The sequence below is a fragment of the Cygnus olor genome, chromosome Z, assembly GCF_009769625.2.
Source record: "Cygnus olor isolate bCygOlo1 chromosome Z, bCygOlo1.pri.v2, whole genome shotgun sequence".
Lineage (NCBI taxonomy): Eukaryota > Metazoa > Chordata > Aves > Anseriformes > Anatidae > Cygnus > Cygnus olor.
In genome coordinates, this window is record NC_049198.1 from 47,030,484 (window position 1) to 47,049,383 (window position 18,900).

General features: G+C 38.7%; 1 protein-coding gene across 2 annotated transcripts in view; it reads right to left on the minus strand.

Annotated features, from left to right (window-relative positions):
- CDC42SE2 (CDC42 small effector 2) overlaps positions 1–18,900 on the minus strand; it is a 79,260-nt gene that overhangs the window by 42,940 nt on the left and 17,420 nt on the right. The window lies entirely within an intron of this gene.

Consider the following 18,900-nt stretch of genomic DNA (forward strand, 5'->3'; position numbering starts at 1 on the left):
GATGAATACTTAGATAGCTAAGGTTTTCTTTCTTTTTTTTTTTCTCCCCAGCAGAAGACCTAATTCACCTACAACACATTTACTCAATTATTATGATTGCAAAATTGCTTCAGCCAGTTGGCTTCGATGTACTCATGCATCTGCTATTAATTCTATTCCCCAAGAACACTGCTTTTTATTTGCTCTCAGCCTTATTTAGCACTAGAAACACCCTTCCTATTCTCTTTCTAATACGTTCTAAACTAAAGTCATGTCACACAATAGAAGTTACATTCACTACAGGCAGAACTACTACATGACATTTGGAAAGCGGAGTCAGGCCAGCTATTCAATGTGACCTAGTTGAAAATTAATCAAAACAGTATTTCTTCCTTCTAAAAGCACAAGCTTGGGGGTAAGAAAAGTACAAAAGACGTTAAGAATCACATGACAGGAGGCTGACTTTCAGGCTCCGATCTCAATCCAACCACCGCCTCTAACAGGGAAGGTACAGACTGCCACTGACATTTCCTCCCAGCGATCTCTGTGCTGCAGATTTCAATGCTACCTCCACTACACTGACAATTATTTTGTTTGACATCCAAGAACTATATAGTTTACAGTTTAACAAAAAAAAAAAAAAAAAAGCCTTTCTAAACTGAAGAGCACACTCAATTGCAAGTCCACTCTATTTCTACAAAGGGCAGTAAAGAAAATATAACAGCATGACATTTTTGCCCCATTTACCTTCACAGTCACTGGTTTAATTTTTAACCTCCTTGTAAGTAGAATATTCTTCTTGTATGCTAAAGCTTAACTCACAGCAAGTCTATCTGCTTCTCAGATGCTGTTTGAAAAACACATCTTCCACCACAACAGCAGGTGTTCAGAAACTGGTGTTGCAAATGCACTCTCAACCGCAATGCCTGTGCTGTCTGCAGTCTTAACAAGGGTCTGGTTACATCAGAAATGATCAAGCTGTCCAACCCTTCCTACCAGGCTTGGCTCAACGTGACTGACTGGAGGGTTCTGTTCTGGATTAGAAAGAAGCTCCCACAGCAGCACAAGACCACCAGGAAAATCCCAACTCGCTCACAAATCCCCCCGAAACCACACCACAATCCTCCCCACCCCCAAGAGCCGGGCTGAAAGCGATGGGGCTAGCTGTCACAAGCACCAAGGGTGCCCGGGACAGAGATGATTTCCATGCTCCCTATGGAGAGCGAGCACAGAGCAGCTATGGCAGCGTCCATGTGCAGAGGTGACCCAGACTCGGGACCTCAGAGCATGACCCACACCAAACAGCCCCATCCACCCCTCATCCCTCTGGGTGGGCGATTTAGGCACCGTGGATAGTTAGGAACAAGGAGCTAGAGACGTTGATGTTTTTACGATATGCCCTACAGTGCTGCGTGTTGCTCTCTTTCATGCTGGAACCAAAGCTGCAGCACGTGAAAACTGAAGGGACTATTTCCAGGCTATTGCAACAACGAAAAGCCTGCACATAAAGGACCTGTTTTCTCACCTCTTTATTCTAGGCATTTCATGCATGAGATGCATTTATGGGTACATAGCTATCATAACACTTTTTTTTTTTTTTTATCAGTAACCTCAAGAGAAGCTCAGCATGCACAGCCAACTCAGATATTTTTTTGCGAGACTTCTCTTTCAGTTTCACAGATAGGTTCTGTTGTCCTTAAAGGGTAAAGATTGGCGCCCATACAGACGAATTCTGTATTTAGCTGATACTAACTGGAAAGTTCTCCACGTATCAAGTCAGTATTTTTCAACACTGAGGTCAATAAAGACAGATTGATTAAGACACCAGTGCAAGGTTTTCACCGATGAACGAAAACCAAATTTAAGTTGCATGGAGTAAATATGAGATCAACTAATCTAGCTTATTTATTGAATGAGGCTCAAATACAAGAGGTTTCTATCTAAATACACATTTTATTTATAGTCACATTTTCGGATGATAAATGGAGGTATAAAGCACACCTTTAATTAGAAAAGTGTTTGTTATGCCCCCAAAAAATAACTTCTGAAGGCAGGCTGGAAAAAAATAGCACCCTGTACTCTGACACCCAGCCTCTAGGTCCTCTTTCTACTCTAACACAGATTTAATCAATTCACCCTAAGTTAACGAATATACAATTTAACAGTAAAAGCTGGGGGGAGGGGAGAGAGGGAGCAAAAACAGGAAGGTGACTATCAGAAAAACACTCACTAAAATTTTACTAGATTATAGAACAGTCTCAGTATGCAAGTGGTGGAAGTTCCAGCACATGAGTCATTTAGCACTAAACTGGACAGAGCATTAGTTAAAACAAAAAAAGAACCACAGGCAAACAGTCATATCTTGGCAAAGAAATTAACAAATGAATGAGCAGATCTTTTCCATTCCATTTTTAAATGATTCTGTGGGAAAGAAATGAAAAGATCTTTAATGTACAACAACACTGCATTACCAAAAATAAAAAAGTTGATTCAGTAACCATTTAAAGAGTTGGTAAAAACTTCAAGAACCAGTATCAAACAGGTAGAAGAACGACAACTTTGTTTTTAACTCTATTTTCCCTGCATTTTAACACAGGCATGACTCTTCATCTTGGGCCATGAATTCACTGATAGGATTTCTGAAGTCAGGTTTGTGACCGGACCATCACTGCAAAGCCTAGTAATTGCTGAGTTATTGTAAAAAATCATGCATACCTACAACAGCATATATATAAAGATCTTTGCGTGTAATCCATCATCATGAATCACATTGCTAACTATTTAACATGAATTAATTTAATTGTTGAAATAGAAAGCAAAACTGGGAGACAGGAAATACGGGTTCTATTCTTGGCTTTGCCATGAACACCCTGACGCTGAGAAAGTCTCCTGACTTCTTGCATTTTGCACGCATGGGAAACTGAGGCATAGTGATCATATTAATTTATAACTCAAGATACCTAATGACATTCTAAGCACAAGCCATTTTCACCAATTTCAACGTATAACTTTTTGCAGAACTGGGACACTGAAACTGCATGATGATACTAAAGACAGAGGGCATTCCTTCCCCCAGCAAAACAGACCAACAGGCAATCATTAGATTTTAGAATTGTGTATGTTATGCACAATTGCGTACGTATATCTTCAAATCTTTAGGATAAAGTATTGAAAAAAAATAAGATAAAAATATCATGTTTTCCTATAAAGAAACAGGTATGTTTCTCTGAATTCTGTCTAGAGAACTCTGAATTGGCCAATAATAATCTGCCCTGAAAAAAAAAAAGAATATAGTGTCAACAACTTAAACCATGGTAATAAATAATAAAAAAAAACACAACAAAAAAAACTTTACAGCTGTCCTGATACCTGCTTTCATTGCATTCTAGCAATGTAACTATAAAGTCACATATTCAGAACGTTTCATGATAAAATTGCAACATTCTTCTTTCTAAAGGGAATCATCAGTTATTTGATCTTCCTGTTCAGAATAAATAAAATAAGTGGTCTTCTGCATTTAAGGCAGTAATACTGCATGCTGCTTCTCAGCTAACACTTTAAGAAAAGTTTTAATGCTTGTTTAGGTGGGAAAGACTGAATGTAGTATGCTATGTTATAAGCATATTGGACAGTGGCTGCAATATCTGCTGACACTAATTCTCGACTAGTCATGTGAAATTCTAGTATCCACATGAAGAGTCAGCATGTGATCCCTATCAACTTTTACTAGTTTCATTTCACCCATGTAAACCTTGTCTTCTGTATTCATAAAAGCTCTGCTGTATACTCAGCAATACTGTGAGAAAAGAATGTTATGCAACCTTATTGACAGCCCTTATGAATACAGTAAGTCTCTTTATGTAATATATTAATACGTCACATATACACTGGCTATACATATCCATGTTTACCTCTCAGGTACACTTGAAGTGGAAATAATCCCCAAAATATGAAAAATAAAAAAAGATCTGCCTTTTTTTTTACTACAATTAGTCAACAACACATGGCTATAATCATGCCAGATACTGCTTCGCTTCTTAATGTATCAAAGTCAATATACAATTGTTTTTGCAAACCTGTATGTTCTATTTAAATGGATTTTCCTGACATAACAGGATCTTAAAAAGCCTAATCATTGTTCTTAATGTAGATTTTATAGCTAAGACACGAGACTACAGATGAGAAACAAATGGCTTGCAGATGAGACAAATTATACAGGAAAAAATAAGCCAAAGAAATAGAAACATGGCTTGGATGGAAAGCTGACTTACTAATGCTGACCTACAGCAGTTACATGGAGAAAAACAACATCTTATTTACTAGTGCATGCATTTTCAAGTACATCACTATGTCACAAATCTGCATTTCTTAGTGAGATTGTCCTCTGTCAAGCACTACTAAGTTGAAAGTATACTTGTATTTTTAACCAGCAAGAATAACAAAAACAAGTAATAAAAGACAATGGTTCATTTATGGCCAATAGTATGCTTCTACAGTTTTGTATTTAGTCCAGTTTTCAGTCTTCTTTTTTTGATAACTCTAACAGAAAAAAAAATCTTACATTTTCATTTGTTGTGTGGACTAACATCAGCTAATTCAAAGTAGTCTTGGTTTAGGACTTGTACATACAAACAAAAATTGTATCAAGTGGACTGGTATTTCTTCTGATCTGAAGAGGCCTCTACAATGTTGTTAATCTAATATTCTACACAAAAAGACATTAAAGTCATAATTGAATGAACACTAACTTCAACCTCTAGTCAAATTTGTGATTTTTTTTTTTTTTATCAGCAGGCATTCAAATGTCAATTTAAGATAACGAATTATGGGGAATCCAGTATTTCCCTTAGAAAGCTTTTCTGATTATTAATTATATTCAGTCTTAAAAGTTTGTGTCCTCGTTTCAGTAATAATTCAGAGTTGTGTAAAAACTTCATCCCATCCCACCATTAACTTTTTTTCTCCCTTTTCTCAAGCAACATTTTCACAACCTCCTCACTGTTTCCAAAAAGCAAAATACAGCAAAAAAAGCAGTTTTTCTCCCTACTGTACAAGGAAACATCCAGAAGGTGGGTGTACATGGAGGGAGGGAAATCACACCTCACCTGCCTTTTGTCATTATTTTTATTATTCATGACATTCTGAGTAAGGACATACAACATATATATATTTAAATATCAAGGTATATATATATTTAAGTAATCAAGGTAGAAATTTTTTCCTCCTTTACAACTGACCTTGATTTTTTGCCATACATCTCTTTGTTTCAAACAAACTAAGTAAATGTATCAGTGTTGTCTATGTATCTAGCTTCTGTATGACAATCCACCTGTTACAGCTCAAATCTTTGGAAAGGAATAACGCTACTGGAGGCAGGGCAGAATCAGGAATTTAGAAAAACTCAACCCCAAACCACTCAACATCTCCCCTCCTCAAGCCCCTCCACCCTCAAGATACTTGCACTATTATGCCGCTACTAAGGCTTTAGCTGGAGTTTTGTGCACCTTCCAGCATTTAAAACAAACAAGGTAATTGCCCTCAAGCTGTCTGACACCACCATCTTCATTTTCTCCCCTGTGCTGCCCAGGGTCTCCTGCAGCAGCGCTGCGAGAGGGGAGCACTGGGGACAGCAGCCACAGGATAGAAGGTAATATTGGAAGAGCAAGCCAAACAACCCTTCGGTGCTGCGTCCACCTCTGCCATAGTATGAAGGTGATGAAATGCTAGGCCTTCAACGTGGTTTGAACTAGGTGCTTCTTGCTAGAGAGTCCTTTCACACTTACGTCCCCAGAAATATTCTTGAGGGAGGAGGCCGTGCTTCCTGCTCCTACCTCTGATTTGTCCAGGTCTCCATCCTCAGACATTGCCCCTGCCTACTTCTTGCCTTTTCATCCCTTCCGCAAGAACATCTCTCCTCCAAGCACATAGGGTGAGGAAAAAAGACCACTACATACTGCTTTTTGCAACGCCCAAACCAGTATATACATACAGCAGATGTTCACAGCATGAAGTGAAGTCTTACCCTGGCACACCAGTGCAGTACTGAAGTTATGTTCTTTTTCCCACTGTAAGCACTTCAGTTCTGCTGTCACATTACCCTACAGTATTTGTTTATCCACAATGAATTAAAGGTTTCAAGTACAAACACCTATATCATGAAAATTTGTTCAGGAGGGAGTAGAGGGAAAAAATGAAATTATTTACAAGAAAACACATTTTAAAGCAGTATAAATAATTGTGGTATGGATCAGAGGCATACCGTCTCCAAGCAGTATCTATTTTAGTAAGTTACCTACTGCAAACACGTAAGGAATGGAAATAAAACCAACACACAAACAAAAATATTGCCTTCTCCCTTCCACCTTCCCAACCTTCTGACCTAAACAAAGCAGTCAAAAACCCTAGGGAAGCCTGAAAAGTAAACAGTGCTTCAACCATGGTATATATTTCTCCTGCCAAAACAATCACTAGACATACAATACTGCTGATAAACTTAAAAGGTCTTGAATAACAAATATATGACATTTAATACTTATGCTTCCTCACTATGAAAAGAATGCTGCTGCCACACCAAACAAGATTCTCCATAAATAAGAATTAAGTGTTTCTCACATCAATCAAAACTGCTTGCCCACTTGAAACAGGGAAATATTCAGTATCAGCTACGGAATTTTTCCAGACAGCCAACATGACAGGCAATCTTTTTGTAACACACACAATAAAGCTGCGAGGCAAATGGCAGCAGCCACCGCTGTAGCTCTTTGGATCAGGAAGTATTGCCAGGTTCCTCCAAGACCTCTTCTCTAAACTACACTGATAAGGCCACAGAACAAGCCACAGAGAGAGAACTGAATTACAAGGCTTAGCTCATGATGGATTTAACATCAGATCCTTCCAAGTTTAAGCTTGAAAAAGTTGCCCTGCCAACTCCGCCTACCCTGTTCTCTGTGGCATCTTATTCTACTCATCTGACAGGTAAACTTAGTTAATCAAAGTTATTTCTCTTGGCAAACACCTAATTCCCTAGATGACAAGATACATATATATCAGATATTCAGCAGAGGGATCATCCTGACTGCATGTGTTATGGAGAAACACGACGGACCATCACAATTTCATAATGTACAAATCCTCCACTTTTTCAGGTACTGCCAGGGTCAGGAAAGCCAAGGATACAGGTATGCGCTTCACTTCAGATGCGACCATACCTATGTTTAAACACTGTTTAAGCTTTTTCCTTTGCAGGGATTGTGGCAATTTGGAAACACAAAACAGAAAGTATCACAACAGCTTCATTTTCTCTTAAAAACTGCTGTGGCAAATGACCAAGAAACTAGAAATAAACAGACAAAGGTTTGAAATATTAAAGAAAAGCCCAAAAAAGCACACTAACTTTTACAAAGAGGTAAAAGTACAGATTTTTTGACTTTGAGAGAAGATGCACTGTTTTATTCAGCCATAAACTTTTGCCCCTTTTCTCCAGTTACTTCAAACTTAAAAACTTCTGTAGCCAATTTTAAACAAGAGATGGTAACAGCTCTGAAGTATATACAGGTGGCAAATGTCTTCCTGATGACCTTTACAAAACTTGTAGCAAGCATTTCTGTGCACAACAGAACCACTGGCAAACTCCATTATTACTAACAATTTCAGTTAAATTTAGTGGAATCCTCTCTGTTCAAGAAAAACAAAACAAAAAAACAGAGAGACATCTTTACTCCCTTCACATTCTGTTAATTTACAATAAAACTATTTAATAACATCATAATATTTCATCTGTACAATCCTTTCCAATGGAAGGTCTGAAACTGAGTCACTGGGATTTTGCTGGAGGGCACAATCTAAACTGTTTGTAGAACTGACTTAACTAAATCAACACAAATGAAAAGCAAGCAGCAACTACCTTGACTTAACTGTCAAACTTCTGTAATGTGTTTTGAACTTCTGTAATTCAGTTTACCATGCAAAGTTTCCCTGCTTTAAATGAGATCCTATCTCCTCTAATGCCACAAAACTGTTCGGTTTTACTTTTCTGTGCGTGGGGGGGTATTTTCCTTCAATCTGTCAACAAACAAATCTTGTGTATATCTGGAAACAACAACAACAAAAAAAAACACCAATTGCTTTGTCTGGCATAACAATTTTTTATCTGAAAACTGAGATTAAGGTGTAAGAGGTATGCATTTAGCTAAAAGTTACAGTTGCTCTTTAACGTGCTTTTTCCATTACCGTTGCCCTTCCTCAAATAAAGGGGAGCTCTTTAAATTCTTAGCTTTACAGAAATTGCTAGGGAAAGTAAAGAGCACAAGAGTGGCTGCATGCAACTTGTTTTTAACCTTTCTCTTTTGAGTGTGTATATGAAGATAGCAAAGAGGAAACGGTCACTTTATTCTATGCAGTTGTTAAATCTGGCATTTCAGTACAGCCTTAAATCTCAACCCAGATCCAAACGGTTCCCTTATTTTTCCTACCCACTCACAAAAATACTGAGAATTCTGTAATTTGAAACTCAGGTTGCCTCCAAATATGACGCAGGTGCCAGCCTTCTCCCTTTGTACTTTAACAGAAAATAAATAAATACACCTGCTAGGGGAACACGTTCTTCCCAGCTTTCACCTTCATCCCTCTTTCACTGCACAGGCTGCATATAGAACAAGTGAAGAAAAAGGCAAAATAAAAAACTTAAAAGCCAAGAAATGAGTAGCACATCCCATCTACAATCAAGCTCCAGCAATTCTCACTCAGACAGTTTACAGGGATGCTGTTCCAGCTTTCCACCCCGCTCCTGTGCAGGACATGATCACCTCTGCAGCACAGTCAGTGGATGGGAATGTGCTCCTAACTTTATGCTGCCCCAGGTCAGCACATCAGCCTCATCCGAGCACATCCAGGAATCGTAAAGTCTTCTGCTCTGGGCTCTGATTTACAGCCAGCCTGCAGCACAGACATTGGAGAGTGCACGTAGGAGGTAAGACAAAACTGGGGAAGAGAAATGAAGTAACGAAACTTGTCATGTCACCCTTCTTCATTACCGTAACTAGATGACCGTGATGCAATATGCCGTAATAGCACCTTCACAGCAAGGTACGCTCGGTTCCTCAGTGGATTTCAGTTCCCCTGGTTCTCCCAAGAGAAAAGGGGTGATGGCTCTTCTGCTAGGTTCACTGTGAAGGCCAGATACGGCTGCTGCCCTTTAAAGCACATCATCAGTCACTTCCCCAAAGACCTCTTTGTCTGACACTCAGCCACAGACCATTTGGCTTAAGGTATTCACTATTCAGTCTCCCTCCCAAACAAACTCTCCCTCTCTCCCAAATATGCAGCGAGAACTGTGGTTGGTGATTCACCAACCACAGCTGGGTAATTAATGAAGCTTATTGTATTCACATCAGTAGCATTATCCCAATTCATTCAGGGCTCTCTATGCAAATAGATCAGATTGCCGCATCTTACAAATGAAACATGTATTATTAATTTCTGTAGAAAGCATCTGTCACAATAGCATAACCCCTTTACAAGAACCAATACAAATCTTGCAAACAGTCCTATGAATATATATATATACACACACACATAAATATATTTAAAATAAATTAATTTGTCAAACCACTGCTTCTTTAAGAGTTTTCTGCATCTACACTGAAAAAATAAATTCCAAATGAATTCCTTCATGCTATTTAACTTATGGCAATGAACTGTGCACTGTATCAAACATCATTATGAATTCTTCAGGAAATAGACTCTTAAGTTAAGACCCATAAAATCGCAACAAAAAAATCAAAGATTTTTCTACTGTGTATGGGAACATACTTAGTGTTAAGTTCAATACCAGAAATTCCTAAAGCCCCAAACAGGATACAGTTAAAAGTAACAAACAGTAATGACACTAGCATGTCTTAAGTAATTGATTTACCTATTTATTTAAAAAAAAAAAAAAAAAAAAAAACAAGAACGGGGATTTCAATTTAAGTGTTAAAAATTAACAACAACAACAAACTACGAAGACTAATGGGCACACAGGTTCTTCTAAATGCTATGCCAGCAGTTTAATTTGCTCATCCTCAGTTGTGGCCATTCTCTTTTGGAAAGCTGCCCTAATTCTTTTCTCCAGTGCCTTGTTGCTAGGGTTGCAGCTGCATGGCCCATTCCCGTTGAAGCGCATGTCTTTGGAGGGGGGCACAAAGGGCTTCATTATCTTTTTCCTCAGAGCTGGCACAGTCAGAAGAGAGCATTCCCCCTCTGTCCCCCACCAGAAAGTACTCGGAGAATCCCAGCCGCTCAGTCACGACTATTTACATATGAACACGTGCACCAGGAATCCCATGCCCTTCCTAAATTGCAGGCGACTTCCACAGGTTGTTCCAGTTCTGCCAAGGGGTCTTCAAAAGCTGTTCATTTATGGTTCAGTCATCTTTACTTGCGATTTTATGGAAAGTTAACATTGGAGCATGACTTTGGAATTAGTAAGGTGAGTGGTGATGTTAGCGACTGGTTTTCAAAAGCATGAAGAACCATCTGCTAACACTGCCAATCTTCAAAAGACTTCTGTTTAGAAGTCCAGGCCTTCTTCTGGATACACAGCCTCACACCAGCTTAGGACACAATACAGAAAAGGACACAACTACCAATTTAAAACACTGTTCATTGACATTGAACTTCCTTCTCAATGATCAATTTAAATCTTTTATTGATATTTACAACTGCATTCATTCAGTGAACGTGCTAACACAGTTGCACCAGTTAAAAAGGCAAGAGGGATATGGGCAGTGTTTCCATGCAGAATATTTAGCAAGACAAATAAATTTAAAAAGTTAAGAAATAAAAGTCAAATTCCAAATAATTAGCAATAAACTGTTTCTTGGTTTGGTTTTGGTATCCTCTTGCTTGTAAGTGCCAGTACATTTTCAGCCATTTCCTATGAAAAACTTGTTTAGCATTTGTAGTGTCATAGGAAAGAAGATACTCAAAAAAAAAAATAGCTTCCATTTTCAACTCCTCTTCCTCTAGGTAAAAAAATTCATTACTGAATAGCAGAAACAGAATACAGAAGAAAAAGAAATTAACCTACCACAAGAATTCTGAGTATCAATATGTAACAACTGATAAAACAGATTTTTTGTTGAGGCTATATGTGAAGTAGTAGTTCACAATGGAAACAGAGAAGGAAGATTACATTTAATGGAAAGCAACCCAAACCAATCATTTACATTAATAAGCTTATTCAGAGAGTACACAGGGAGCAGAAGTATTTTAATATAGGATGTCAGACTGTTGCTTAACAAGAGGTAGAAAGGAAATCATAGTTTTTCTAGGCCTGTTATTTTCAGGTCCTACCCTAACTAAAGGGTCAGAGTAGATTTTTCACTTCATGTTACCAGGTTAGCAGTTCTCTACCTGAAAGTCTGTCTCTTTAGGAACAGTGGAGAAAGTATTTGGGGTTTATGCCAGTACAGAGGAACTAGAATCTCCGTAAAAGGCCACAGGAATTGCAGCGCTTGCTGCCCATCAGATTACCAGAGTATCTTGACAAGGCTGTACACTTATCACACTCCCAGTCAACAGATGACTTCCAGATACCATCTGCGGCCAAGAGGCTGTTTGTTACTTGTCCCATGAGCTGCCACCTGTGATCTAACTCTGCAAAGACCATACATAGACAGATATGCAATAATTAATTGTGTTAACATGCGACATATGCAGACAGTCTAGCCCATTTCCTGGTAACCTTGTGAGAAACAGGTTAGACCTTCCCTAAAATACTTCCTCTTGGTACTTCTGCTGAGGTCTTAAGCCCCATGTGATTATTCTGAATGGGCCCAAAGGAAGGCAGCAACAAACAAGTGTAATTTCTGCAAAGGAATTTCAGTAGAAGTTTACATTTGGCAAAAAAAACGCACAACCTTTACGGTTAACTGTCTCAGTTCTGTGTCACGTAATAACCTAGGGGAAAGCAAAAGGTCAGTAGGTTAAATAAGGCCCTGAACTATATAACTAGTATTACACCAGAACCATAACTCAAATACTTCCAGTGCAACAGGAACTTAACTGTTCTACTAATTCAGAATTTGTGATGCCTTAACCTACAATTATGGTCTTCTGTAGCAATACAAGATCAAAAAGGTGCACATACCATGTTTATTTGTAATACTATTTGATACTTGATTCCACCTATTCTTTTTCTTAGCCTAATTCCATCGCTATCTCTCCATTTGTATTGTATAGCTCCATAATGGGGATGGTAGAACAATTGCTAAGAAGAACTTCATGTTAAAGACATACATTTGCTAGAACCAAAGAAAACAACAACAAAAGAGACAACAAAGCACTATATATTTCACATTAGCCAGCACACATGCAGAAGTAACTAGACAAAGATGTGTAAGAGTCAGAGGTGGGGTAGAGTAACACAAGGCAGCATTGAAATAACTGTGATTCTTGAATATGCAGTGCAATGAATAGTGCTATCTGGTGTTTGATAAGAAAGACAGCATTTGCTTATGTCACCACTACATCTATTTCTGAAGGCTTGAAATTATATATATATACACACACATATACATTATATATATATATATAATACGTACACACACAAACACAAGCATTCCAGCCAATTTAGTGATGTGTGCACAAAGCTACCATGCTTAACTTAACATGAGACTAAGACTTCAAAACAAATGTTGGTTCAACTTTCTTTGAAATGTACTGAAGGCACAGACTGTTAAAAAATTTAGACAGTACTGGTAAAACCAGTAATAACAATGTGTGCATACTGTTCATCCACTCTTACCTATTAATTCTACTAATTAATAAGTACGTTTACCAGCCAAAAAGGCCAACGGTATCCTAGGGTGCATTCAGAAGAGTGTTGCCAGCAGGTCAATAGAGGTGACCCTCCCCCTCTACTCAGTCCTACCTGGAATTCAGTGTCTTCTTCCCAGTACAAGGGAGACATGAAGATGATTAGGGGGCTGCAGCATCCCTTATGAGGAAAGGCTCAGAGAACTGGGCCAGTTTAGCCTGAAGAGAAGACTAAGGGGGGGGATCTCATCAATGGGTAAAAATATCTTAAGGGAGGGCATCAAGAGGATGGGGCCAAACTCTTTTCAGTGTTGCCCAGCAACAGGATAAGACACAACAGGCACAAAATGAAACACAGGAAGTTACATCTGAATTTGAGGAACCACCACTTTACTGTGAAGGTGCCACAACGCTGGAACAGGTTGCCCAGAGAGGTTGTGGAGTCTCCACCTCTAGAGATATTCACACACACGATCCTGCAGTGTGCTCTACGAGACCCTGCTTGGGCAGGTGGGGTTGGACCAGATGATCTCCAGAGGTCCCTTCCAACCTCAACCACTTCGCAACTGTGATGAACAAAGAAGCTGTTTGGAACTTTTGAAGGAGTTCTGGAAACAATCACCTAAAACGCTTTCGTCCACTTTTTGATGAATAATGCAATATCAAAAATGTAGTATCTCAAAAAAAAAAAATACTATCTAAAATACACAAATACAGCAGGACAGTGAAATAGCAAAAAGCCTTACACAAGCTGTTCTGAGAAGCTAGCACTCATTTTCTGAAGTGGCTGATGTTCCTTCTTTTCAAAATTGCTTGTATATATTGAATATGTCCTCCAAATATAATCAGTTTATGCAAAATTAGCTATTATTTCTGGATGTATGTGAATGTGTTTTCCATGTAGAGGATTTTCAGCCATGGAAGAAAAATGACACTGAAACAAACAAGAAAACACTTCCACATGAGTTCAGACTGACCTACCAAGTCAGTTATAGCTGCAGCTCTACTCTACTGTAGAAGCTTCCAGTAAGTAAACACTATGTGACGTTGTTGAACATACATAGAAATGAAAGTATAGCTGTCTCTAGAGACTAGAACTAGCACATGTTTTTGTTATACTTGTTATTAGCCATGTAATAAGTCAAACTTTTCTGCAGCAAAAATGTACAGCTGGGAAGTTGATGCCTATTTATAAGAGGTTACTACTCTCACCGAGGTAATAAAAGAGATTAACAAAAAGCAACCAAGAGCCTCCACTACTACTGTAGTTAAGCATACCAAGCTCTTGGCCTTAAATGGCACTACAGTCAGTTTTTGCAATGCTAGCAGCTTTTTCCAAGGCTTTAAAACCAGAAATAGAGTTTTCTGCTACAAAACCCCATGAAAAGACTTCAGAACATAATGTATCCAGTACACTTTGAGTCACAGGCCTGTTTATAAGCATCACCACACCAAGAACAACCACTACTGCTACTTGAGATACAAGAATCTGAAAGAGATAGGAAGACAGAAAGGTTACAGGAAAGGTTATATTGGGACAGGAGAGAGGGAGGGGAGAAGCGAGGCAGAACAGAGTGAGCGATCATACTCTTGAAACAGGCCTGAAATTTAAATACAAAATAAAAGAATTAGGTGGGAGCTTTGTTTCTGAACAAATTTTAAAAAGGGGAAAAAAAGGAAGTAAACGCACTTAAGATACCACAACAGACAACAGGCTGTGTTAAAAAGATTTGCTGAAAAGTATCTAAATATCCAGAGGCAAAGATAATGAAGGAGATACTAAGGAGGTAAGACAGAGAGCAGAAGAAAGAGGGTAACAAAACAAAGAAATCATGGCATTTACGAGAACATAACTGTTGACAAAATATTTTTCTAAACTGACTTATCTGAAGGTAATTACTGAGATTTCAACAATAAATCATATTTTCCTTCTGTGGCAACTCTGGTAAGAAGCTTCAATGATCTTCCATGAGCTTGTTTGCCCTAACAGATAAATGAAGTAGTAACATCTGTGTACATGTTAGTCTGGGGATCTGTACTTTAAAATCAGTAGGGACTACAATGACTCAGGTCACAGCGTAGCTTTTAGTTTGTGTGTTTAATCACAGCCCATGAAAGGCAAAAAACAGTCAATATGGTAGCACCCCCATCTCTTGTGGCATTCTGAGTCAGAAGCCTTATGTTAGAAGCTTCTCAAAACGTAACTGGAAGTTAAGTAGCTTGATTGTCACAAGTGCCAAATCCGCAGCAGTTTCCACCCAAAGCCTGCCAGATTTGGGAAGCAGGCACTACTCTGCTATAGATTTGTCTTGGAAGTTAAACAGCAATTCTACTTCTCTCTCCTCCCCAGTAATTAATCACCATGCTCCTCTGTGCCTCCACACAGAGCTCTGTATAAGGGAATTAACATATTTTTAGGGACACATATGGCAAATAACCATCACCCGTGCATTCACCTTTGGGAGAAGGTATTTCAGATTTCCAGCCCCCTACAGGGAAACTACTTTTCCAAACAATATTTGAAAAGCCTATTACTCTTAAAATGGAGGCTATGCTGGCATTACCATCCTCATTTTCTAATTCACTCACGTTAATTAAAAAGCAACCAACCAAACAAAAAAAAAAGTCACAGCAACTCCCCCACTACTCCTTTCCCGCTTGAGTCAGCTCAAAAGCAGCATTCCTCTTCTTCCAGTCAATAGGACTTAAGGAAACTATGGTTCCCGGCCACTCTTCTAGTTCTTCAAACTCTTGCACCAACCAGTCCACGTGTTCTGCATGTGAAAATGCAGCTCAGCATCGGAACATAATTCATACCCAAGGTTAGTTGCCCCAGTTTGACTGACAGTATAACTGTTGACAAGAGAACAGTCAGTCAAGCATAATCCAGCCAGAGAGGCACAGACCTGTTTTGCATCAGGAATAAGAGAATTATTTGCCTGCTTACACTTCCTCCCCAGTTTAGTCAGTAACAGAAAACATTCTGATAGTATCAATAACTGGAAAACAAGAAAGATGAGAAGGATTAAATAATGCTATACATTTTAATACAGAGAAGGAAAGAGACAGACATGACTATTCTTTGAATTGTCCCTGTCCAAAGAAGAAACTGAATCCTTGAAAAACACTGCAGCTAGCTCATGCTTAAGAAGGCAAATTACTTTGCACATTATATTAAAAATAGATATTGCAAAATGGTGTCTTCTGAGAAATCTAATATTTGAATGAAGACTGTTCCAATAAACATGTGCCAGATCAGTCTCTCCTGGACACTGGGTAGCATCCGAACTGCTCAACCAAAATGCAACGGCCCTGGGCATAAATAAACATGCAGACTAGTTATCTGTGAAAATACAGAAAGAAAGACATCTGTGAAACAATCATATCTAAAGCTGAGTGTCAGTGAGACTTCCAAGACAGTATTTTGAATCTAGGTGCCAAAATTCTAAATAAATGATTATTGGAACACATGTCCTTCAAGGAACAGAGCTTAAAGTGCTTTTACAATTAAGAGAATACCCAGCAGCTGTACATAATGTTAAAAACAAGGGTAGAAAGTTAGCCATTCTACGTCCTTCAATATGCTGTAGCAACTGTTGTTCCAAAAGAAGATGTCAGAGTGATATGGCTGGCAGAGTATTTTCTGTGAGCAAAGATGAATCTGAGGTTAAATTAGGCCATTAGCAAATGTCTGTTCGTTATTTCCTCTTTCTCTTGGTACTAGACCAGTAATACAGAAAAGACTTATCCTTTTCCTTCTTTTCAAGAAAACAGACAACAGAAGTATCTCTAAATGGCCATGGTCAGAAGTTACACCTGTAACTCGGGAACAAGATTTAGATAAGGTACAGGAAGCAGATCTTTGCTTAAGTTCACTTTTGCACCCAGCCTGCTCAAGGACCAGGTTCTTGGACTTCATGAGCTCTTCTGTGCCTGTGACCTACCAACTTACTACATTTTAAATTTCTCAAGTGATTTCATGCTCTAGTATACAGTTCCTTAACTATGTGATGTCTAGCAATCTAATTTGACTATATAACACATGCACATTGTCTGGTAGCTTTTCTAAATGGATAGGCATTACACACTGGAGGATAACTACAAAGCTGATGTACAGAAGACAGATTGCAAGTAACAGATCTCTGACAAAGACTATTAAAACTCCCTGCGGCCTCTCTGGAGAAACGGGACGCCAGTGCTCAAGTAGTCTTAGAACATTCTTCTTCAGCATGCTAACTGCAGATGGCACTTTGCGCTGAGCATTACACAGTGCGTGGGCCTGGGGCGTAAAAACCAAAGATATGATTGCAAAGCACACTGCACGTATGAAGGCAGGAAGCACACAGAGCCTTTTCAGGACGCCGTATTTCACACTGTATATAAGCTTATCCAGTTTAAGATAAACATTACCGCATACGACTGCAGTTCCAGAAAAAAAAAAAAGAAAAACATCTTAGAGAACAGAACTTCTCCATCTGTTAGAGAGATGCTTTAAATATCATTTATAAAGTACATTCTATAGCTAGTTATAAGTCTAAATATAAAACCTTGAAAATGAAAGATCTCTCAGGGCATGCACACAACATTTCAAGCTACAGTAACTGAACATCATGCAGGTTTACTTTCAGTTTCTAGCAGCATTTCTTTGGGGACCTCAGGCTTTCCTTCCCTTTACCTCCCCATTAGACTACAATAGGGCTTGCCCACAAAGCAGGACAAACCTGTATTCAATTTAACTAACAACCAATTTTCTTGGCACACTCTCCTATACAACTTTTTGCCTAATATTGTTTTCATATGGACAGGTGTCATACAAATTGTCTTCCACAATAGACAATTTCTTATTGATCAACTTTGTTTCCTAGCCTTCCTGTTTTATGGTTTCCACTGGCAAAAATCCTTAGTGACTTCATTCCTCATGTTGCACTTTATTGTAGAAAAGCAACAGCGAAAGTTACACTGTGGACTTCAGCATTAATATTGTTCTGGATCAGCTGAGTTCTACTGTGAAATGTGAACAAAGTGTTTCATTTCTTAAAATAAAAGATTTTTACCCCTGCTCCCCCATTTAAGAAGCTGTATGAGTTACACAATCCAGCTGCACCCCAATGATTTGACCCAAGTTTAAAAACAACTGAGGAGGAGGACAGAAGTTACTTAAGCTAAACTGAAAAAAAATAGTCCTTCATCAATATCTTATGTGCTTTTTTTTTTCCTCTGCCCTTAAAGTGAACAGCACATGTCAATTTTAATTACTTCAGTAAACTAAAACTTCTCTGTTGCCATTGCTCCAACTTCATGAATCAATTGTTAAATTAAGAGTCATACAGAAGGTGGATGAACTCTAAGCAATTCCACGCTTACTTTCAGGAAATGAAAACCCATGAAAACTTTACACAGAAAAGACAGCCTACAAACCAAAATTGAAAGCCGTATACGACACAACCAAGGTAATAGAAAAGACTCATTTCAGACTTTGAAGATACGCAGGGTTTTCTGTGGTGGTATCCAGATGAACACTACCACGAACAGCCTGCAAGGGTTCTAGGTTAGTACTCTGCGCAGCCAGAGTGTACTGCATAAATGCTGCAGAAGTTCAGAAGCTTTTTGTGCTAGAAGTGAATCAAATAAGGTTTTTCTTAAAGAAAAAAAAAAAGTTGTTTCTAAAATTCACTACCGTTTTTACATTACCTCCAAATAGGAGAGACACATTCTTCCCACCTTCCCCCCTAGCCCAGTACTCCAGACCTTTAGTGAAATAAGTGATAAGTAGCAATACCAGAATGGAAAAGGAAAATACTTTTTTTTTTTTCCAGACTGTTCTGAATTTACTCCAGGCAGTTTGAAAGTATTTGTTTCAGAATGTCATAAGGCTAGACGAGGAAAACACTAACTGTGATGACGAGCCACAGGCCTTAATGCTTTCTCTTCCTTATGACTGGAAATCCATCCACCCACTATATGGTCACAATCATGTGACATGAAAGACTGGGTATGTGAAGATGCAAGTCCAGACACACAACTGCAGGGGCGAAGGGGGAGTTAAAGGGTTCTCAGCTGAGAAGTAGCTGAGAATGGCTTTGGTGCAGCACTGTCCTGCACCACTGTCTTGCGAACTGCTAG